Raw genomic sequence first — 23,979 nt, 5'->3', positions numbered from 1 at the left:
CCAACATGGTTTGTGCTAGCTTCTTGAAACTTGACACAATAAAGTAGTTTCACGTTCTATCTCTATGTTTTGTTTCCTCTTGATATAGCCCTAAGCAGTGACTGGCAAGAAACACTTTCATGGAAAGGGGTTGCCAGGTTTCCCAAAATTACAAATCTCCAGAAATCTCAGCAAATATTTTTTCACCCAAACTGGATGATACTTTCAGGTAATGATAAGTACACTAAGGCGACTTGGTTCCCCAAATTTCATTCTTCTATGTTGAAGCGTTCGTTTCCAGTAACAGTTTGAATTTTTAGGTTTCACTCTGTTTTCTCCTATATTGATAGACGTATTTTGAACTCTAAATCCAACACGGTTTGTGCTAGCTTCTTGAAACTTGACACAATAAAGTAGTTTCACGTTCTATCTCTATGTTTTGTTTCCTCTTGATGTAGCCCTAAGCAGTGACTGGCGAGAAAAACTTTCATGGAAAGGGGTTGCCAGGCTTCCCAAAATTACAAATCTCCAGAAATCTCAACAAATATTTTTTCACCCAAACTGGATGATACTTTCAGGTAATGATCAGTACACTAAGGCGACTAGGTTCCCCAAATTTTGTTCTTCTATGTTGAAGCGTTCGTTTCCAGTAACAGTTTGAATTTTTAGGTTTCACTCTGTTTTCTCCTATATTGATAGATGTATTTGGAACTCTGAATCCAACACGGTTTGTGCTAGCTTCTTGAAACTTGACACAATAAAGTAGTTTCACGTTCTATCTCTACGTTTTCTTTCCTCTTAATGTATCCCTAAGCAGTGACTGGCGAGAAACACTTTCATGGAAAGGAGTTGCCAGGCTGCCCAAAATTACGAATATCCAGAAATCTCAGCAAATATTTTTTCACCCAAACTGGATGATACTTTCTGGTAATGATCAGTACACTAAGGCGACTTGGTTCCCCAAATTTCCTTCTTCTATGTTGAAGCGTTCGTTTCCAGTAACAGTTTGAATTTTTAGGTTTCACTCTGTTTTCTCCTATATTGATAGATGTATTTGGAACTCTAAATCCAACACGGTTTGTGCTAGCTTCTTGAAACTTGACACAATAAAGTAGTTTCACGTTCTATCTCTATGTTTTGTTTCCTCTTGATATAGCCCTAAGCAGTGACTGGCGAGAAACACTTTCATGGAAAGGGGTTGCCAGGTTTCCCAAAATTACAAATCTCCAGAAATCTCAGCAAATATTTTTTCACCCAAACTGGATGATACTTTCAGGTAATGATCAGTACACTAAGGCGACTTGGTTCCCCAAATTTCGTTCTTCTATGTTGAAGCGTTCGTTTCCAGTAACAGTTTGAATTTTTAGGTTTCACTCTGTTTTCTCCTATATTGATAGACGTATTTGGAACTCTAAATCCAACACGGTTTGTGCTAGCTTCTTGAAACTTGACACAATAAAGTAGTTTCACGTTCTATCTCTATGTTTTGTTTCCTCTTGATGTAGCCCTAAGCAGTGACTGGCGAGAAAAACTTTCATGGAAAGGGGTTGCCAGGCTGCCCAAAATTACAAATCTCCAGAAATCTCAACAAATATTTTTTCACCCAAACTGGATGATACTTTCAGGTAATGATCAGTACACTAAGGCGACTAGGGTCCCCAAATTTTGTTCTTCTATGTTGAAGCGTTCGTTTCCAGTAACAGTTTGAATTTTTAGGTTTCACTCTGTTTTCTCCTATATTGATAGATGTATTTGGAACTCTGAATCCAACACGGTTTGTGCTAGCTTCTTGAAACTTGACACAATAAAGTAGTTTCACGTTCTATCTCTACGTTTTCTTTTCTCTTAATGTAGCCCTAAGCAGTGACTGGCGAGAAACTCTTTCATGGAAAGGAGTTGCCAGGCTGCCCAAAATTACGAATCTCCAGAAATCTCAGCAAATATTTTTTCACCCAAACTGGATGATACTTTCAGGTAATGATCAGTACACTAAGGCGACTTGGTTCCCCAAATTTCCTTCTTCTATGTTGAAGCGTTCGTTTCCTGTAACAGTTTGAATTTTTAGGTTTCACTCTGTTTTCTCCTATATTGATAGATGTATTTGGAACTCTAAATCCAACACGGTTTGTGCTAGCTTCCTGAAACTTGACACAATAAAGTAGTTTCACGTTCTATCTCTATGTTTTGTTTCCTCTTGATATAGCCCTAAGCAGTGACTGGCGAGAAACACTTTCATGGAAAGGGGTTGCCAGGTTTCCCAAAATTACAAATCTCCAGAAATCTCAGCAAATATTTTTTCACCCAAACTGGATGATACTTTCAGGTAATGATAAGTACACTAAGGCGACTTGGTTCCCCAAATTTCGTTCTTCTATGTTGAAGCGTTCGTTTCCAGTAACAGTTTGAATTTTTAGGTTTCACTCTGTTTTCTCCTATATTGATAGATGTATTTGGAACTCTAAATCCAACACGGTTTGTGCTAGCTTCTTGAAACTTGACACAATAAAGTAGTTTCACGTTCTATCTCTATGTTTTGTTTCCTCTTGATGTAGCCCTAAGCAGTGACTGGCGAGAAACACTTTCATGGAAAGGGGTTGCCAGGCTTCCCAAAATTACGAATATCCAGAAATCTCAGCAAATATTTTTCCACCCAAACTGGATGATACTTTCAGGTAATGATCAGTACACTAAGGCGACTTGGTTCCCCAAATTTCGTTCTTCTATGTTGAAGCGTTCGTTTCCAGTAACAGTTTGAATTTTTAGGTTTCACTCTGTTTTCTCCTATATTGATAGATGTATTTGGAACTCTAAATCCAACACGGTTTGTGCTAGCTTCTTGAAACTTGACACAATAAAGTAGTTTCACGTTCTATCTCTATGTTTTGTTTCCTCTTGATGTAGCCCTAAGCAGTGACTGGCGAGAAACACTTTCATGGAAAGGGGTTGCCAGGCTGCCCAAAATTACGAATCTCCAGAAATCTCAGCAAATATTTTTTCACCCTAACTGGATGATACTTTCAGGTAATGATCAGTACACTAAGGCGACTTGGTTCCCCAAATTTCCTTCTTCTATGTTGAAGCGTTCGTTTCCTGTAACAGTTTGAATTTTTAGGTTTCACTCTGTTTTCTCCTATATTGATAGATGTATTTGGAACTCTAAAACCAACACGGTTTGTGCTAGCTTCTTGAAACTTGACACAATAAAGTAGTTTCACGTTCTATCTCTATGTTTTGTTTCCTCTTGATATAGCCCTAAGCAGTGACTGGCGAGAAACACTTTCATGGAAAGGGGTTGCCCGGTTTCCCAAAATTACAAATCTCCAGAAATCTCAGCAAATATTTTTTCACCCAAACTGGATGATACTTTCAGGTAATGATAAGTACACTAAGGCGACTTGGTTCCCCAAATTTCGTTCTTCTATGTTGAAGCGTTCGTTTCCAGTAACAGTTTGAATTTTTAGGTTTCACTCTGTTTTCTCCTATATTGATAGATGTATTTGGAACTCTACATCCAACATGGTTTGTGCTAGCTTCTTGAAACTTGACACAATAAAGTAGTTTCACGTTCTATCTCTATGTTTTGTTTCCTCTTGATATAGCCCTAAGCAGTGACTGGCAAGAAACACTTTCATGGAAAGGGGTTGCCAGGTTTCCCAAAATTACAAATCTCCAGAAATCTCAGCAAATATTTTTTCACCCAAACTGGATGATACTTTCAGGTAATGATAAGTACACTAAGGCGACTTGGTTCCCCAAATTTCATTCTTCTATGTTGAAGCGTTCGTTTCCAGTAACAGTTTGAATTTTTAGGTTTCACTCTGTTTTCTCCTATATTGATAGACGTATTTGGAACTCTAAATCCAACACGGTTTGTGCTAGCTTCTTGAAACTTGACACAATAAAGTAGTTTCACGTTCTATCTCTATGTTTTGTTTCCTCTTGATGTAGCCCTAAGCAGTGACTGGCGAGAAAAACTTTCATGGAAAGGGGTTGCCAGGCTTCCCAAAATTACAAATCTCCAGAAATCTCAACAAATATTTTTTCACCCAAACTGGATGATACTTTCAGGTAATGATCAGTACACTAAGGCGACTAGGTTCCCCAAATTTTGTTCTTCTATGTTGAAGCGTTCGTTTCCAGTAACAGTTTGAATTTTTAGGTTTCACTCTGTTTTCTCCTATATTGATAGATGTATTTGGAACTCTGAATCCAACACGGTTTGTGCTAGCTTCTTGAAACTTGACACAATAAAGTAGTTTCACGTTCTATCTCTACGTTTTCTTTCCTCTTAATGTATCCCTAAGCAGTGACTGGCGAGAAACACTTTCATGGAAAGGAGTTGCCAGGCTGCCCAAAATTACGAATATCCAGAAATCTCAGCAAATATTTTTTCACCCAAACTGGATGATACTTTCTGGTAATGATCAGTACACTAAGGCGACTTGGTTCCCCAAATTTCCTTCTTCTATGTTGAAGCGTTCGTTTCCAGTAACAGTTTGAATTTTTAGGTTTCACTCTGTTTTCTCCTATATTGATAGATGTATTTGGAACTCTAAATCCAACACGGTTTGTGCTAGCTTCTTGAAACTTGACACAATAAAGTAGTTTCACGTTCTATCTCTATGTTTTGTTTCCTCTTGATATAGCCCTAAGCAGTGACTGGCGAGAAACACTTTCATGGAAAGGGGTTGCCAGGTTTCCCAAAATTACAAATCTCCAGAAATCTCAGCAAATATTTTTTCACCCAAACTGGATGATACTTTCAGGTAATGATCAGTACACTAAGGCGACTTGGTTCCCCAAATTTCGTTCTTCTATGTTGAAGCGTTCGTTTCCAGTAACAGTTTGAATTTTTAGGTTTCACTCTGTTTTCTCCTATATTGATAGACGTATTTGGAACTCTAAATCCAACACGGTTTGTGCTAGCTTCTTGAAACTTGACACAATAAAGTAGTATCACGTTCTATCTCTACGTTTTTTTTCCTATTAATGTAGCCCTAAGCAGTGACTGGCGAGAAACACTTTTATGGAAAGGGGTTGCCAGGCTGCCCAAAATTACGAATCTCCAGAAACCTCAGCAAATATTTTTTCACCCTAACTGTATGATACATTCAGGTAATGATCAGTACACTAAGGCGACTTGGTTCCCCAAATTTCCTTCTTCTATGTTGAAGCGTTCGTTTCCTGTAACAGTTTGAATTTTTAGGTTTCACTCTGTTTTCTCCTATATTGATAGATGTATTTGGAACTCTAAAACCAACATGGTTTGTGCTAGCTTCTTGAAACTTGACACAATAAAGTAGTTTCACGTTCTATCTCTATGTTTTGTTTCCTCTTGATATAGCCCTAAGCAGTGACTGGCGAGAAACACTTTCATGGAAAGGGGTTGCCAGGTTTCCCAAAATTACAAATCTCCAGAAATCTCAGCAAATATTTTTTCACCCAAACTGGATGATACTTTCAGGTAATGATAAGTACACTAAGGCGACTTGGTTCCCCAAATTTCGTTCTTCTATGTTGAAGCGTTCGTTTCCAGTAACAGTTTGAATTTTTAGGTTTCACTCTGTTTTCTCCTATATTGATAGATGTATTTGGAACTCTACATCCAACACGGTTTGTGCTAGCTTCTTGAAACTTGACACAATAAAGTAGTTTCACGTTCTATCTCTATGTTTTGTTTCCTCTTGATATAGCCCTAAGCAGTGACTGGCAAGAAACACTTTCATGGAAAGGGGTTGCCAGGTTTCCCGAAATTACAAATCTCCAGAAATCTCAGCAAATATTTTTTCACCCAAACTGGATGATACTTTCAGGTAATGATAAGTACACTAAGGCGACTTGGTTCCCCAAATTTCGTTTTTCTATGTTGAAGCGTTCGTTTCCAGTAACAGTTTGAATTTTTAGGTTTCACTCTGTTTTCTCCTATATTGATAGATGTATTTGGAACTCTAAATCCAACACGGTTTGTGCTAGCTTCTTGAAAGTTGACACAATAAAGTAGTTTCACGTTCTATCTCTATGTTTTGTTTCCTCTTGATGTAGCCCTAAGCAGTGACTGGCGAGAAACACTTTCATGGAAAGGGGTTGCCAGGCTGCCCAAAATTACGAATCTCCAGAAATCTCAGCAAATATTTTTTCACCCAAACTGGATGATACTTTCAGGTAATGATACGTACACTAAGGCGACTTGGTTCCCCAAATTTCGTTCTTCTATGTTGAAGCGTTCGTTTCCAGTAACAGTTTGAATTTTTAGGTTTCACTCTGTTTTCTCCTATATTGATAGATGTATTTGGAACTCTAAATCCAACACGGTTTGTGCTAGCTTCTTGAAACTTGACACAATAAAGTAGTTTCACGTTCTATCTCTACGTTTTGTTTCCTCTTAATGTAGCCCTAAGCAGTGACTGGCGAGAAACACTTTCATGGAAAGGGGTTGCCAGGCTGCCCAAAATTACGAATCTCCAGAAATCTCAGCAAATATTTTTTCACCCAAACTGGATGATACTTTCAGGTAATGATCAGTACACTAAGGCAACTTGGTTCCCAAAATTTCCTTCTTCTATGTTGAAGCGTTCTTTTCGTGTAACAGTTTGAATTTTTAGGTTTCACTCTGTTTCTCCTATATTGATAGATGTATTTGGAACTCTAAATCCAACACGGTTTGTGCTAGCTTCTTGAAACTTGACACAATAAAGTAGTTTCACGTTCTATCTCTATGTTTTGTTTCCTCTTGATGTAGCCCTAAGCAGTGACTGGCGAGAAAAACTTTCATGGAAAGGGGTTGCCAGGCTGCCCAAAATTACAAATCTCCAGAAATCTCAACAAATATTTTTTCACCCAAACTGGATGATACTTTCAGGTAATGATCAGTACACTAAGGCGACTAGGGTCCCCAAATTTTGTTCTTCTATGTTGAAGCGTTCGTTTCCAGTAACAGTTTGAATTTTTAGGTTTCACTCTGTTTTCTCCTATATTGATAGATGTATTTGGAACTCTGAATCCAACACGGTTTGTGCTAGCTTCTTGAAACTTGACACAATAAAGTAGTTTCACGTTCTATCTCTACGTTTTCTTTTCTCTTAATGTAGCCCTAAGCAGTGACTGGCGAGAAACTCTTTCATGGAAAGGAGTTGCCAGGCTGCCCAAAATTACGAATCTCCAGAAATCTCAGCAAATATTTTTTCACCCAAACTGGATGATACTTTCAGGTAATGATCAGTACACTAAGGCGACTTGGTTCCCCAAATTTCCTTCTTCTATGTTGAAGCGTTCGTTTCCTGTAACAGTTTGAATTTTTAGGTTTCACTCTGTTTTCTCCTATATTGATAGATGTATTTGGAACTCTAAATCCAACACGGTTTGTGCTAGCTTCCTGAAACTTGACACAATAAAGTAGTTTCACGTTCTATCTCTATGTTTTGTTTCCTCTTGATATAGCCCTAAGCAGTGACTGGCGAGAAACACTTTCATGGAAAGGGGTTGCCAGGTTTCCCAAAATTACAAATCTCCAGAAATCTCAGCAAATATTTTTTCACCCAAACTGGATGATACTTTCAGGTAATGATAAGTACACTAAGGCGACTTGGTTCCCCAAATTTCGTTCTTCTATGTTGAAGCGTTCGTTTCCAGTAACAGTTTGAATTTTTAGGTTTCACTCTGTTTTCTCCTATATTGATAGATGTATTTGGAACTCTAAATCCAACACGGTTTGTGCTAGCTTCTTGAAACTTGACACAATAAAGTAGTTTCACGTTCTATCTCTATGTTTTGTTTCCTCTTGATGTAGCCCTAAGCAGTGACTGGCGAGAAACACTTTCATGGAAAGGGGTTGCCAGGCTTCCCAAAATTACGAATCTCCAGAAATCTCAGCAAATATTTTTCCACCCAAACTGGATGATACTTTCAGGTAATGATCAGTACACTAAGGCGACTTGGTTCCCCAAATTTCGTTCTTCTATGTTGAAGCGTTCGTTTCCAGTAACAGTTTGAATTTTTAGGTTTCACTCTGTTTTCTCCTATATTGATAGATGTATTTGGAACTCTAAATCCAACACGGTTTGTGCTAGCTTCTTGAAACTTGACACAATAAAGTAGTTTCACGTTCTATCTCTATGTTTTGTTTCCTCTTGATGTAGCCCTAAGCAGTGACTGGCGAGAAACACTTTCATGGAAAGGGGTTGCCAGGCTGCCCAAAATTACGAATCTCCAGAAATCTCAGCAAATATTTTTTCACCCTAACTGGATGATACTTTCAGGTAATGATCAGTACACTAAGGCGACTTGGTTCCCCAAATTTCCTTCTTCTATGTTGAAGCGTTCGTTTCCTGTAACAGTTTGAATTTTTAGGTTTCACTCTGTTTTCTCCTATATTGATAGATGTATTTGGAACTCTAAAACCAACACGGTTTGTGCTAGCTTCTTGAAACTTGACACAATAAAGTAGTTTCACGTTCTATCTCTATGTTTTGTTTCCTCTTGATATAGCCCTAAGCAGTGACTGGCGAGAAACACTTTCATGGAAAGGGGTTGCCCGGTTTCCCAAAATTACAAATCTCCAGAAATCTCAGCAAATATTTTTTCACCCAAACTGGATGATACTTTCAGGTAATGATAAGTACACTAAGGCGACTTGGTTCCCCAAATTTCGTTCTTCTATGTTGAAGCGTTCGTTTCCAGTAACAGTTTGAATTTTTAGGTTTCACTCTGTTTTCTCCTATATTGATAGATGTATTTGGAACTCTACATCCAACATGGTTTGTGCTAGCTTCTTGAAACTTGACACAATAAAGTAGTTTCACGTTCTATCTCTATGTTTTGTTTCCTCTTGATATAGCCCTAAGCAGTGACTGGCAAGAAACACTTTCATGGAAAGGGGTTGCCAGGTTTCCCAAAATTACAAATCTCCAGAAATCTCAGCAAATATTTTTTCACCCAAACTGGATGATACTTTCAGGTAATGATAAGTACACTAAGGCGACTTGGTTCCCCAAATTTCATTCTTCTATGTTGAAGCGTTCGTTTCCAGTAACAGTTTGAATTTTTAGGTTTCACTCTGTTTTCTCCTATATTGATAGACGTATTTGGAACTCTAAATCCAACACGGTTTGTGCTAGCTTCTTGAAACTTGACACAATAAAGTAGTTTCACGTTCTATCTCTATGTTTTGTTTCCTCTTGATGTAGCCCTAAGCAGTGACTGGCGAGAAAAACTTTCATGGAAAGGGGTTGCCAGGCTTCCCAAAATTACAAATCTCCAGAAATCTCAACAAATATTTTTTCACCCAAACTGGATGATACTTTCAGGTAATGATCAGTACACTAAGGCGACTAGGTTCCCCAAATTTTGTTCTTCTATGTTGAAGCGTTCGTTTCCAGTAACAGTTTGAATTTTTAGGTTTCACTCTGTTTTCTCCTATATTGATAGATGTATTTGGAACTCTGAATCCAACACGGTTTGTGCTAGCTTCTTGAAACTTGACACAATAAAGTAGTTTCACGTTCTATCTCTACGTTTTCTTTCCTCTTAATGTATCCCTAAGCAGTGACTGGCGAGAAACACTTTCATGGAAAGGAGTTGCCAGGCTGCCCAAAATTACGAATATCCAGAAATCTCAGCAAATATTTTTTCACCCAAACTGGATGATACTTTCTGGTAATGATCAGTACACTAAGGCGACTTGGTTCCCCAAATTTCCTTCTTCTATGTTGAAGCGTTCGTTTCCAGTAACAGTTTGAATTTTTAGGTTTCACTCTGTTTTCTCCTATATTGATAGATGTATTTGGAACTCTAAATCCAACACGGTTTGTGCTAGCTTCTTGAAACTTGACACAATAAAGTAGTTTCACGTTCTATCTCTATGTTTTGTTTCCTCTTGATATAGCCCTAAGCAGTGACTGGCGAGAAACACTTTCATGGAAAGGGGTTGCCAGGTTTCCCAAAATTACAAATCTCCAGAAATCTCAGCAAATATTTTTTCACCCAAACTGGATGATACTTTCAGGTAATGATCAGTACACTAAGGCGACTTGGTTCCCCAAATTTCGTTCTTCTATGTTGAAGCGTTCGTTTCCAGTAACAGTTTGAATTTTTAGGTTTCACTCTGTTTTCTCCTATATTGATAGATGTATTTGGAACTCTACATCCAACACGGTTTGTGCTAGCTTCTTGAAACTTGACACAATAAAGTAGTTTCACGTTCTATCTCTATGTTTTGTTTCCTCTTGATATAGCCCTAAGCAGTGACTGGCAAGAAACACTTTCATGGAAAGGGGTTGCCAGGTTTCCCGAAATTACAAATCTCCAGAAATCTCAGCAAATATTTTTTCACCCAAACTGGATGATACTTTCAGGTAATGATAAGTACACTAAGGCGACTTGGTTCCCCAAATTTCGTTCTTCTATGTTGAAGCGTTCGTTTCCAGTAACAGTTTGAATTTTTAGGTTTCACTCTGTTTTCTCCTATATTGATAGATGTATTTGGAACTCTAAATCCAACACGGTTTGTGCTAGCTTCTTGAAAGTTGACACAATAAAGTAGTTTCACGTTCTATCTCTATGTTTTGTTTCCTCTTGATGTAGCCCTAAGCAGTGACTGGCGAGAAACACTTTCATGGAAAGGGGTTGCCAGGCTGCCCAAAATTACGAATCTCCAGAAATCTCAGCAAATATTTTTTCACCCAAACTGGATGATACTTTCAGGTAATGATACGTACACTAAGGCGACTTGGTTCCCCAAATTTCGTTCTTCTATGTTGAAGCGTTCGTTTCCAGTAACAGTTTGAATTTTTAGGTTTCACTCTGTTTTCTCCTATATTGATAGATGTATTTGGAACTCTAAATCCAACACGGTTTGTGCTAGCTTCTTGAAACTTGACACAATAAAGTAGTTTCACGTTCTATCTCTACGTTTTGTTTCCTCTTAATGTAGCCCTAAGCAGTGACTGGCGAGAAACACTTTCATGGAAAGGGGTTGCCAGGCTGCCCAAAATTACGAATCTCCAGAAATCTCAGCAAATATTTTTTCACCCAAACTGGATGATACTTTCAGGTAATGATCAGTACACTAAGGCAACTTGGTTCCCAAAATTTCCTTCTTCTATGTTGAAGCGTTCTTTTCCTGTAACAGTTTGAATTTTTAGGTTTCACTCTGTTTCTCCTATATTGATAGATGTATTTGGAACTCTAAATCCAACACGGTTTGTGCTAGCTTCTTGAAACTTGACACAATAAAGTAGTTTCACATTCTATCTCTATGTTTTGTTTCCTCTTGATATAGCCCTAAGCAGTGACTGGCGAGAAACACTTTCATGGAAAGGGGTTGCCAGGTTTCCCAAAATTACAAATCTCCAGAAATCTCAGCAAATATTTTTTCACCCAAACTGGATGATACTTTCAGGTAATGATAAGTACACTAAGGCGACTTGGTTCCCCAAATTTCGTTCTTCTATGTTGAAGCGTTCGTTTCCAGTAACAGTTTGAATTTTTAGGTTTCACTCTGTTTTCTCCTATATTGATAGATGTATTTGGAACTCTACATCCAACACGGTTTGTGCTAGCTTCTTGAAACTTGACACAATAAAGTAGTTTCACGTTCTATCTCTATGTTTTGTTTCCTCTTGATGTAGCCCTAAGCAGTGACTGGCGAGAAACACTTTCATGGAAAGGGGTTGCCAGGCTGCCCAAAATTACGAATCTCCAGAAATCTCAGCAAATATTTTTTCACCCAAACTGGATGATACTTTCAGGTAATGATCAGTACACTAAGGCGACTTGGTTCCCCAAATTTCCTTCTTCTATGTTGAAGCGTTTGTTTCCAGTAACAGTTTGAATTTTTAGGTTTCACTCTGTTTTCTCCTATATTGATACACGTATTTGGAACTCTAAATCCAACACGGTTTGTGCTAGCTTCTTGAAACTTGACACAATAAAGAAGTTTCACGTTCTATCTCTCTGTTTTGTTTCCTCTTGATGTAGCCCTAAGCAGTGACTGGCGAGAAAAACTTTCATGGAAAGGGGTTGCCAGGCTTCCCAAAATTACAAATCTCCAGAAATCTCAACAAATATTTTTTCACCCAAACTGGATGATACTTTCAGGTAATGATCAGTACACTAAGGCGACTAGGTTCCCCAAATTTTTTTCTTCTATGTTGAAGCGTTCGTTTCCAGTAACAGTTTGAATTTTTAGGTTTCACTCTGTTTTCTCCTATATTGATAGATGTATTTGGAACTCTGAATCCAACACGGTTTGTGCTAGCTTCTTGAAACTTGACACAATAAAGTAGTTTCACGTTCTATCTCTACGTTTTCTTTCCTCTTAATGTAGCCCTAAGCAGTGACTGGCGAGAAACACTTTCATGGAAAGGAGTTGCCAGGCTGCCCAAAATTACGAATCTCCAGAAATCTCAGCAAATATTTTTTCACCCAAACTGGATGATACTTTCAGGTAATGATCAGTACACTAAGGCGACTTGGTTCCCCAAATTTCCTTCTTCTATGTTGAAGCGTTCGTTTCCTGTAACAGTTTGAATTTTTAGGTTTCACTCTGTTTTCTCCTGTATTGATAGATGTATTTGGAACTCTAAATCCAACACGGTTTGTGCTAGCTTCTTGAAACTTGACACAATAAAGTAGTTTCACGTTCTATCTCTATGTTTTGTTTCCTCTTGATATAGCCCTAAGCAGTGACTGGCGAGAAACACTTTCATGGAAAGGGGTTGCCAGGTTTCCCAAATTACAAATCTCCAGAAATCTCAGCAAATATTTTTTCACCCAAACTGGATGATACTTTCAGGTAATGATCAGTACACTAAGGCGACTTGGTTCCCCAAATTTCGTTCTTCTATGTTGAAGCGTTCGTTTCCAGTAACAGTTTGAATTTTTAGGTTTCACTCTGTTTTCTCCTATATTGATAGACGTATTTGGAACTCTAAATCCAACACGGTTTGTGCTAGCTTCTTGAAACTTGACACAATAAAGTAGTTTCACGTTCTATCTCTATGTTTTGTTTCCTCTTGATGTAGCCCTAAGCAGTGACTGGCGAGAAAAACTTTCATGGAAAGGGGTTGCCAGGCTTCCCAAAATTACAAATCTCCAGAAATATCAACAAATATTTTTTCACCCAAACTGGATGATACTTTCAGGTAATGATCAGTACACTAAGGCGACTAGGTTCCCCAAATTTTGTTCTTCTATGTTGAAGCGTTCGTTTCCAGTAACAGTTTGAATTTTTAGGTTTCACTCTGTTTTCTCCTATATTGATAGATGTATTTGGAACTCTAAAACCAACACGGTTTGTGCTAGCTTCTTGAAACTTGACACAATAAAGTAGTTTCACGTTCTCTCTCTATGTTTTGTTTCCTCTTGATATAGCCCTAAGCAGTGACTGGCGAGAAACACTTTCATGGAAAGGGGTTGCCCGGTTTCCCAAAATTACAAATCTCCAGAAATCTCAGCAAATATTTTTTCACCCAAACTGGATGATACTTTCAGGTAATGATAAGTACACTAAGGCGACTTGGTTCCCCAAATTTCGTTCTTCTATGTTGAAGCGTTCGTTTCCAGTAACAGTTTGAATTTTTAGGTTTCACTCTGTTTTCTCCTATATTGATAGATGTATTTGGAACTCTAAATCCAACACGGTTTGTGCTAGCTTCTTGAAACTTGACACAATAAAGTAGTTTCACGTTCTATCTCTATGTTTTGTTTCCTCTTGATGTAGCCCTAAGCAGTGACTGTCGAGAAACACTTTCATGGAAAGGGGTTGCCAGGCTGCCCAAAATTACGAATCTCCAGAAATCTCAGCAAATATTTTTTCACCCAAACTGGATGATACTTTCAGGTAATGATACGTACACTAAGGCGACTTGGTTCCCCAAATTTCGTTCTTCTATGTTGAAGCGTTCGTTTCCAGTAACAGTTTGAATTTTTAGGTTTCACTCTGTTTTCTCCTATATTGATAGATGTATTTGGAACTCTAAATCCAACACGGTTTGTGCTAGCTTCTTGAAACTTGACACAATAAAGTAGTTTCAGGTTCTATCTCTACGTTTTGTTTCCTCTTAATGTAGCCCTAAGCAGTGACTGGCGAGAAACACTTTCATGGAAAGGGGTTGCCAGGCTGCCCAAAATTACGAATCTCCAGAAATCTCAGCAAATATTTTTTCACCCAAACTGGATGATACTTTCAGGTAATGATCAGTACACTAAGGCAACTTGGTTCCCAAAATTTCCTTCTTCTATGTTGAAGCGTTCTTTTCCTGTAACAGTTTGAATTTTAAGGTTTCACTCTGTTTCTCCTATATTGATAGATGTATTTGGAACTCTAAATCCAACACGGTTTGTGCTAGCTTCTTGAAACTTGACACAATAAAGTAGTTTCACATTCTATCTCTATGTTTTGTTTCCTCTTGATATAGCCCTAAGCAGTGACTGGCGAGAAACACTTTCATGGAAAGGGGTTGCCCGGTTTCCCAAAATTACAAATCTCCAGAAATCTCAGCAAATATTTTTTCACCCAAACTGGATGATACTTTCAGGTAATGATAAGTACACTAAGGCGACTTGGTTCCCCAAATTTCGATCTTCTATGTTGAAGCGTTCGTTTCCAGTAATAGTTTGAATTTTTAGGTTTCACTCTGTTTTCTCCTATATTGATAGATGTATTTGGAACTCTAAATCCAACACGGTTTGTGCTAGCTTCTTGAAACTTGACACAATAAAGTAGTTTCACGTTCTATCTCTATGTTTTGTTTCCTCTTGATGTAGCCCTAAGCAGTGACTGGCGAGAAACACTTTCATGGAAAGGGGTTGCCAGGCTGCCCAAAATTACGAATCTCCAGAAATCTCAGCAAATATTTTTTCACCCAAACTGGATGATACTTTCAGGTAATGATCAGTACACTAAGGCGACTTGGTTCCCCAAATTTCCTTCTTCTATGTTGAAGCGTTCGTTTCCAGTAACAGTTTGAATTTTTAGGTTTCACTCTGTTTTCTCCTATATTGATAGACGTATTTGGAACTCTAAATCCAACACGGTTTGTGCTAGCTTCTTGAAACTTGACACAATAAAGTAGTTTCACGTTCTATCTCTATGTTTTGTTTCCTCTTGATGTAGCCCTAAGCAGTGACTGGCGAGAAAAACTTTCATGGAAAGGGGTTGCCAGGCTTCCCAAAATTACAAATCTCCAGAAATCTCAACAAATATTTTTTCACCCAAACTGGATGATACTTTCAGGTAATGATCAGTACACTAAGGCGACTAGGGTCCCCAAATTTTGTTCTTCTATGTTGAAGCGTTCGTTTCCAGTAACAGTTTGAATTTTTAGGTTTCACTCTGTTTTCTCCTATATTGATAGATGTATTTGGAACTCTGAATCCAACACGGTTTGTGCTAGCTTCTTGAAACTTGACACAATAAAGTAGTTTCACGTTCTATCTCTACGTTTTCTTTCCTCTTAATGTAGCCCTAAGCAGTGACTGGCGAGAAACACTTTCATGGAAAGGAGTTGCCAGGCTGCCCAAAATTACGAATCTCCAGAAATCTCAGCAAATATTTTTTCACCCAAACTGGATGATACTTTCAGGTAATGATCAGTACACTAAGGCGACTTGGTTCCCCAAATTTCCTTCTTCTATGTTGAAGCGTTCGTTTCCTGTAACAGTTTGAATTTTTAGGTTTCACTCTGTTTTCTCCTATATTGATAGATGTATTTGGAACTCTAAATCCAACAAGGTTTGTGCTAGCTTCTTGAAACTTGACACAATAAAGTAGTTTCACGTTCTATCTCTATGTTTTGTTTCCTCTTGATGTAGCCCTAAGCAGTGACTGGCGAGAAACACTTTCATGGAAAGGGGTTACCAGGCTTCCCAAAATTACGAATCTCCAGAAATCTCAGCAAATATTTTTTCACCCAAACTGGATGATACTTTCAGGTGATGATCAGTACACTAAGGCGACTAGGTTCCCCAAATTTTGTTCTTCTATGTTGAAGCGTTCGTTTCCAGTAACAGTTTGAATTTTTAGGTTTCACTCTGTTTTCTCCTATATTGATAGATGTATTTGGAACTCTGAATCCAACACGGTTTGTGCTAGCTTCTTGAAACTTGACACAATAAAGTAGTTTCACGTTCTATCTCTACGTTTTCTTTCCTCTTAATGTAGCCCTAAGCAGTGACTGGCGAGAAACACTTTCATGGAAAGGGGTTGCCAGGCTGCCCAAAATTACGAATCTCCAGAAATCTCAGCAAATATTTTTTCACCCAAACTGGATGATACTTTCAGGTAATGATCAGTACGCAAAGGCGACTTGGTTCCCCAAATTTCCTTCTTCTATGTTGAAGCGTTCGTTTCCTGTAACAGTTTGAATTTTTAGGTTTCACTCTGTTTTCTCCTATATTGATAGATGTATTTGGAACTCTAAAACCAACACGGTTTGTGCTAGCTTCTTGAAACTTGACACAATAAAGTAGTTTCACGTTCTATCTCTATGTTTTGTTTCCTCTTGATATAGCCCTAAGCAGTGACTGGCGAGAAACACTTTCATGGAAAGGGGTTGCCCAGTTTCCCAAAATTACAAATCTCCAGAAATCTCAGCAAATATTTTTTCACCCAAACTGGATGATACTTTCAGGTAATGATAAGTACACTAAGGCGACTTGGTTCCCCAAATTTCGTTCTTCTATGTTGAAGCGTTCGTTTCCAGTAACAGTTTGAATTTTTAGGTTTCACTCTGTTTTCTCCTATATTGATAGATGTATTTGGAACTCTAAATCCAACACGGTTTGTGCTAGCTTCTTGAAACTTGACACAATAAAGTAGTTTCACGTTCTATCTCTATGTTTTGTTTCCTCTTGATGTAGCTCTAAGCAGTGACTGGCGAGAAACACTTTCATGGAAAGGGGTTGCCAGGCTGCCCAAAATTACGAATCTCCAGAAATCTCAGCAAATATTTTTTCACCCAAACTGGATGATACTTTCAGGTAATGATACGTACACTAAGGCGACTTGGTTCCCCAAATTTCGTTCTTCTATGTTGAAGCGTTCGTTTCCAGTAACAGTTTGAATTTTTAGGTTTCACTCTGTTTTCTCCTATATTGATAGATGTATTTGGAACTCTAAATCCAACACGGTTTGTGCTAGCTTCTTGAAACTTGACACAATAAAGTAGTTTCAGGTTCTATCTCTACGTTTTGTTTCCTCTTAATGTAGCCCTAAGCAGTGACTGGCGAGAAACACTTTCATGGAAAGGGGTTGCCAGGCTGCCCAAAATTACGAATCTCCAGAAATCTCAGCAAATATTTTTTCACCCAAACTGGATGATACTTTCAGGTAATGATCAGTACACTAAGGCAACTTGGTTCCCAAAATTTCCTTCTTCTATGTTGAAGCGTTCTTTTCCTGTAACAGTTTGAATTTTTAGGTTTCACTCTGTTTCTCCTATATTGATAGATGTATTTGGAACTCTAAATCCAACACGGTTTGTGCTAACTTCTTGAAACTTGACACAATAAAGTAGTTTCACATTCTATCTCTATGTTTTGTTTCCTCTTGATATAGCCCTAAGCAGTGACTGGCGAGAAACACTTTCATGGAAAGGGGTTGCCAGGTTTCCCAAAATTACAAATCTCCAGAAATCTCAGCAAATATTTTTTCACCCAAACTGGATGATACTTTCAGGTAATGATAAGTACACTAAGGCGACTTGGTTCCCCAAATTTCGATCTTCTATGTTGAAGCATTCGTTTCCAGTAACAGTTTGAATTTTTAGGTTTCACTCTGTTTTCTCCTATATTGATAGATGTATTTGGAAGTCTACATCCAACACGGTTTGTGCTAGCTTCTTGAAACTTGACACAATAATGTAGTTTCACGTTCTATCTCTATGTTTTGTTTCCTCTTGATGTAGCCCTAAGCAGTGACTGGCGAGAAACACTTTCATGGAAAGGGGTTGCCAGGCTGCCCAAAATTACGAATCTCCAGAAATCTCAGCAAATATTTTTTCACCCAAACTGGATGATACTTTCAGGTAATGATCAGTACACTAAGGCGACTTGGTTCCCCAAATTTCCTTCTTCGATGTTGAAGCGTTCGTTTCCAGTAACAGTTTGAATTTTTAGGTTTCACTCTGTTTTCTCCTATATTGATAGACGTATTTGGAACTCTAAATCCAACACGGTTTGTGCTAGCTTCTTGAAACTTGACACAATAAAGTAGTTTCACGTTCTATCTCTATGTTTTGTTTCCTCTTGATGTAGCCCTAAGCAGTGACTGGCGAGAAAAACTTTCATGGAAAGGGGTTGCCAGGCTTCCCAAAATTACAAATCTCCAGAAATCTCAACAAATATTTTTTCACCCAAACTGGATGATACTTTCAGGTAATGATCAGTACACTAAGGCGACTAGGGTCCCCAAATTTTGTTCTTCTATGTTGAAGCGTTCGTTTCCAGTAACAGTTTGAATTTTTAGGTTTCACTCTGTTTTCTCCTATATTGATAGATGTATTTGGAACTCTGAATCCAACACGGTTTGTGCTAGCTTCTTGAAACTTGACACAATAAAGTAGTTTCACGTTCTATCTCTACGTTTTCTTTCCTCTTAATGTAGCCCTAAGCAGTGACTGGCGAGAAACACTTTCATGGAAAGGAGTTGCCAGGCTGCCCAAAATTACGAATCTCCAGAAATCTCAGCAAATATTTTTTCACCCAAACTGGATGATACTTTCAGGTAATGATCAGTACACTAAGGCGACTTGGTTCCCCAAATTTCGTTCTTCTATGTTGAAGCGTTCGTTTCCTGTAACAGTTTGAATTTTTAGGTTTCACTCTGTTTTCTCCTATATTGATAGATGTATTTGGAACTCTAAATCCAACACGGTTTGTGCTAGCTTCTTGAAACATGACACAATAAAGTAGTTTCACGTTCTATCTCTATGTTTTGTTTCCTCTTGATATAGCCCTAAGCAGTGACTGGCGAGAAACACTTTCATGGAAAGGGGTTGCCAGGTTTCCCAAAATTACAAATCTCCAGAAATCTCAGCAAATATTTTTTCACCCAAACTGGATGATACTTTCAGGTAATGATAAGTACACTAAGGCGACTTGGTTCCCCAAATTTCGTTCTTCTATGTTGAAGCGTTCGTTTCCAGTAACAGTTTGAATTTTTAGGTTTCACTCTGTTTTCTCCTATATTGATAGATGTATTTGGAACTCTAAATCCAACACGGTTTGTGCTAGCTTCTTGAAACTTGACACAATAAAGTAGTTTCACGTTCTATCTCTATGTTTTGTTTCCTCTTGATGTAGCCCTAAGCAGTGACTGGCGAGAAACACTTTAATGGAAAGGGGTTGCCAGGCTTCCCAAAATTACGAATCTCCAGAAATCTCAGCAAATATTTTTCCACCCAAACTGGATGATACTTTCAGGTAATGATCAGTACACTAAGGCGACTTGGTTCCCCAAATTTCGTTCTTCTATGTTGAAGCGTTCGTTTCCAGTAACAGTTTGAATTTTTAGGTTTCACTCTGTTTTCTCCTATATTGATAGATGTATTTGGAACTCTAAATCCAACACGGTTTGTGCTAGCTTCTTGAAACTTGACACAATAAAGTAGTTTCACGTTCTATCTCTATGTTTTGTTTCCTCTTGATGTAGCCCTAAGCAGTGACTGGCGAGAAACACTTTCATGGAAAGGGGTTGCCAGGCTGCCCAAAATTACGAATCTCCAGAAATCTCAGCAAATATTTTTTCACCCAAACTGGATGATACTTTCAGGTAATGATCAGTACACTAAGGCGACTTGGTTCCCCAAATTTCCTTCTTCTATGTTGAAGCGTTCGTTTCCAGTAACAGTTTGAATTTTTAGGTTTCACTCTGTTTTCTCCTATATTGATAGACGTATTTGGAACTCTAAATCCAACACGGTTTGTGCTAGCTTCTTGAAACTTGACACAATAAAGTAGTTTCACGTTCTATCTCTATGTTTTGTTTCCTCTTGATGTAGCCCTAAGCAGTGACTGGCGAGAAAAACTTTCATGGAAAGGGGTTGCCAGGCTTCCCAAAATTACAAATCTCCAGAAATCTCAACAAATATTTTTTCACCCAAACTGGATGATACTTTCAGGTAATGATCAGTACACTAAGGCGACTAGGTTCCCCAAATTTTGTTCTTCTATGTTGAAGCGTTCGTTTCCAGTAACAGTTTGAATTTTTAGGTTTCACTCTGTTTTCTCCTATATTGATAGATGTATTTGGAACTCTGAATCCAACACGGTTTGTGCTAGCTTCTTGAAACTTGACACAATAAAGTAGTTTCACGTTCTATCTCTACGTTTTCTTTCCTCTTAATGTAGCCCTAAGCAGTGACTGGCGAGAAACACTTTCATGGAAAGGGGTTGCCAGGCTGCCCAAAATTACGAATCTCCAGAAATCTCAGCAAATATTTTTTCACCCAAACTGGATGATACTTTCAGGTAATGATCAGTACACTAAGGCGACTTGGTTCCCCAAATTTCCTTCTTCTATGTTGAAGCGTTCGTTTCCTGTAACAGTTTGAATTTTTAGGTTTCACTCTGTTTTCTCCTATATTGATAGATGTATTTGGAACTCTAAAACCAACACGGTTTGTGCTAGCTTCTTGCAACTTGACACAATAAAGTAGTTTCACGTTCTATCTCTATGTTTTGTTTCCTCTTGATATAGCCCTAAGCAGTGACTGGCGAGAAAAACTTTCATGGAAAGGGGTTGCCCGGTTTCCCAAAATTACAAATCTCCAGAAATCTCAGCAAATATTTTTTCACCCAAACTGGATGATACTTTCAGGTAATGATAAGTACACTAAGGCGACTTGGTTCCCCAAATTTCGTTCTTCTATGTTGAAGCGTTCGTTTCCAGTAACAGTTTGAATTTTTAGGTTTCACTCTGTTTTCTCCTATATTGATAGATGTATTTGGAACTCTAAATCCAACACGGTTTGTGCTAGCTTCTTGAAACTTGACACAATAAAGTAGTTTCACGTTCTATCTCTATGTTTTGTTTCCTCTTGATGTAGCCCTAAGCAGTGACTGGCGAGAAACACTTTCATGGAAAGGGGTTGCCAGGCTGCCCAAAATTACGAATCTCCAGAAATCTCAGCAAATATTTTTTCACCCAAACTGGATGATACTTTCAGGTAATGATACGTACACTAAGGCGACTTGGTTCCCCAAATTTCGTTCTTCTATGTTGAAGCGTTCGTTTCCAGTAACAGTTTGAATTTTTAGGTTTCACTCTGTTTTCTCCTATATTGATAGATGTATTTGGAACTCTAAATCCAACACGGTTTGTGCTAGCTTCTTGAAACTTGACACAATAAAGTAGTTTCACGTTCTATCTCTATGTTTTGTTTCCTCTTGATGTAGCCCTAAGCAGTGACTGGCGAGAAACACTTTAATGGAAAGGGGTTGCCAGGCTTCCCAAAATTACGAATCTCCAGAAATCTCAGCAAATATTTTTCCACCCAAACTGGATGATACTTTCAGGTAATGATCAGTACACTAAGGCGACTTGGTTCCCCAAATTTCGTTCTTCTATGTTGAAGCGTTCGTTTCCAGTAACAGTTTGAATTTTTAGGTTTCACTCTGTTTTCTCCTATATTGATAGATGTATTTGGAACTCTAAATCCAACACGGTTTGTGCTAGCTTCTTGAAACTTGACACAATAAAGTAGTTTCACGTTCTATCTCTATGTTTTGTTTCCTCTTGATGTAGCCCTAAGCAGTGACTGGCGAGAAACACTTTCATGGAAAGGGGTTGCCAGGCTGCCCAAAATTACGAATCTCCAGAAATCTCAGCAAATATTTTTTCACCCAAACTGTATGATACTTTCAGGTAATGATCAGTACGCTAAGGCAACTTGGTTCCCCAAATTTCCTTCTTCTATGTTGAAGCGTTCTTTTCCTGTAACAGTTTGAATTTTTAGGTTTCACTCTGTTTCTCCTATATTGATAGATGTATTTGGAACTCTAAATCCAACACGGTTTGTGCTAGCTTTTTGAAACTTGACACAATAAAGTAGTTTCACGTTCTATCTCTATGTTTTGTTTCCTCTTGATATAGCCCTAAGCAGTGACTGGCAAGAAACACTTTCATGGAAAGGGGTTGCCAGGTTTCCCAAAATTACAAATCTCCAGAAATCTCAGCAAATATTTTTTCACCCAAACTGGATGATACTTTCAGGTAATGATAAGTACACTAAGGCGACTTGGTTCCCCAAATTTCGTTCTTCTATGTTGAAGCGTTCGTTTCCAGTAACAGTTTGAATTTTTAGGTTTCACTCTGTTTTCTCCTATATTGATAGATGTATTTGGAACTCTACATCCAACACAGTTTGTGCTAGCTTCTTGAAACTTGACACAATAAAGTAGTTTCACGTTCTATCTCTATGTTTTGTTTCCTCTTGATGTAGCCCTAAGCAGTGACTGGCGAGAAACACTTTCATGGAAAGGGGTTGCCAGGCTGCCCAAAATTACGAATCTCCAGAAATCTCAGCAAATATTTTTTCACCCAAACTGGATGATACTTTCAGGTAATGATACGCACACTAAGGCGACTTGGTTCCCCAAATTTCGTTCTTCTATGTTGAAGCGTTCGTTTCCAGTAACAGTTTGAATTTTTAGGTTTCACTCTGTTTTCTCCTATATTGATAGATGTATTTGGAACTCTAAATCCAACACGGTTTGTGCTAGCTTCTTGAAACTTGACACAATAAAGTAGTTTCACGTTCTATCTCTACGTTTTGTTTCCTCTTAATGTAGCCCTAAGCAGTGACTGGCGAGAAACACTTTCATCGAAAGGGGTTGCCAGGCTGCCCAAAATTACGAATCTCCAGAAATCTCAGCAAATATTTTTTCACCCAAACTGGATGATACTTTCAGGTAATGATCAGTACACTAAGGCAACTTGGTTCCCCAAATTTCCTTCTTCTATGTTGAAGCGTTCTTTTCCTGTAACAGTTTGAATTTTTAGGTTTCACTCTGTTTCTCCTATATTGATAGATGTATTTGGAACTCTAAATCCAACACGGTTTGTGCTAGCTTCTTGAAACTTGACACAATAAAGTAGTTTCACGTTCTATCTCTATGTTTTGTTTCCTCTTGATATAGCCCTAAGCAGTGACTGGCGAGAAACACTTTCATGGAAAGGGGTTGCCAGGTTTCCCAAAATTACAAATTTCCAGAAATCTCAGCAAATATTTTTTCACCCAAACTGGATGATACTTTCAGGTAATGATCAGTACACTAAGGCGACTTGGTTCCCCAAATTTCCTTCTTCTATGTTGAAGCGTTCGTTTCCAGTAACAGTTTGAATTTTTAGGTTTCACTCTGTTTTCTCCTATATTGATAGACGTATTTGGAACTCTAAATCCAACACGGTTTGTGCTAGCTTCTTGAAACTTGACACAATAAAGTAGTTTCACGTTCTATCTCTATGTTTTGTTTCCTCTTGATGTAGCCCTAAGCAGTGACTGGCGAGAAAAACTTTCATGGAAAGGGGTTGCCAGGCTTCCCAAAATTACAAATCTCCAGAAATCTCAACAAATATTTTTTCACCCAAACTGGATGATACTTTCAGGTAATGATCAGTACACTAAGGCGACTAGGGTCCCCAAATTTTGTTCTTCTATGTTGAAGCGTTCGTTTCCAGTAACAGTTTGAATTTTTAGGTTTCACTCTGTTTTCTCCTATATTGATAGATGTATTTGGAACTCTGAATCCAACACGGTTTGTGCTAGCTTCTTGAAACTTGACACAATAAAGTAGTTTCACGTTCTATCTCTACGTTTTCTTTCCTCTTAATGTAGCCCTAAGCAGTGACTGGCGAGAAACACTTTCATGGAAAGGAGTTGCCAGGCTGCCCAAAATTACGAATCTCCTGAAATCTCAGCAAATATTTTTTCACCCAAACTGGATGATACTTTCAGGTAATGATCAGTACACTAAGGCGACTTGGTTCCCCAAATTTCCTTC

The sequence above is a fragment of the Spermophilus citellus genome (assembly GCF_964194105.1).
Source record: "Spermophilus citellus genome assembly, chromosome: 15".
NCBI classification, from domain to species: domain Eukaryota; kingdom Metazoa; phylum Chordata; class Mammalia; order Rodentia; family Sciuridae; genus Spermophilus; species Spermophilus citellus.
This window is presented reverse-complemented; position numbering follows the sequence as displayed.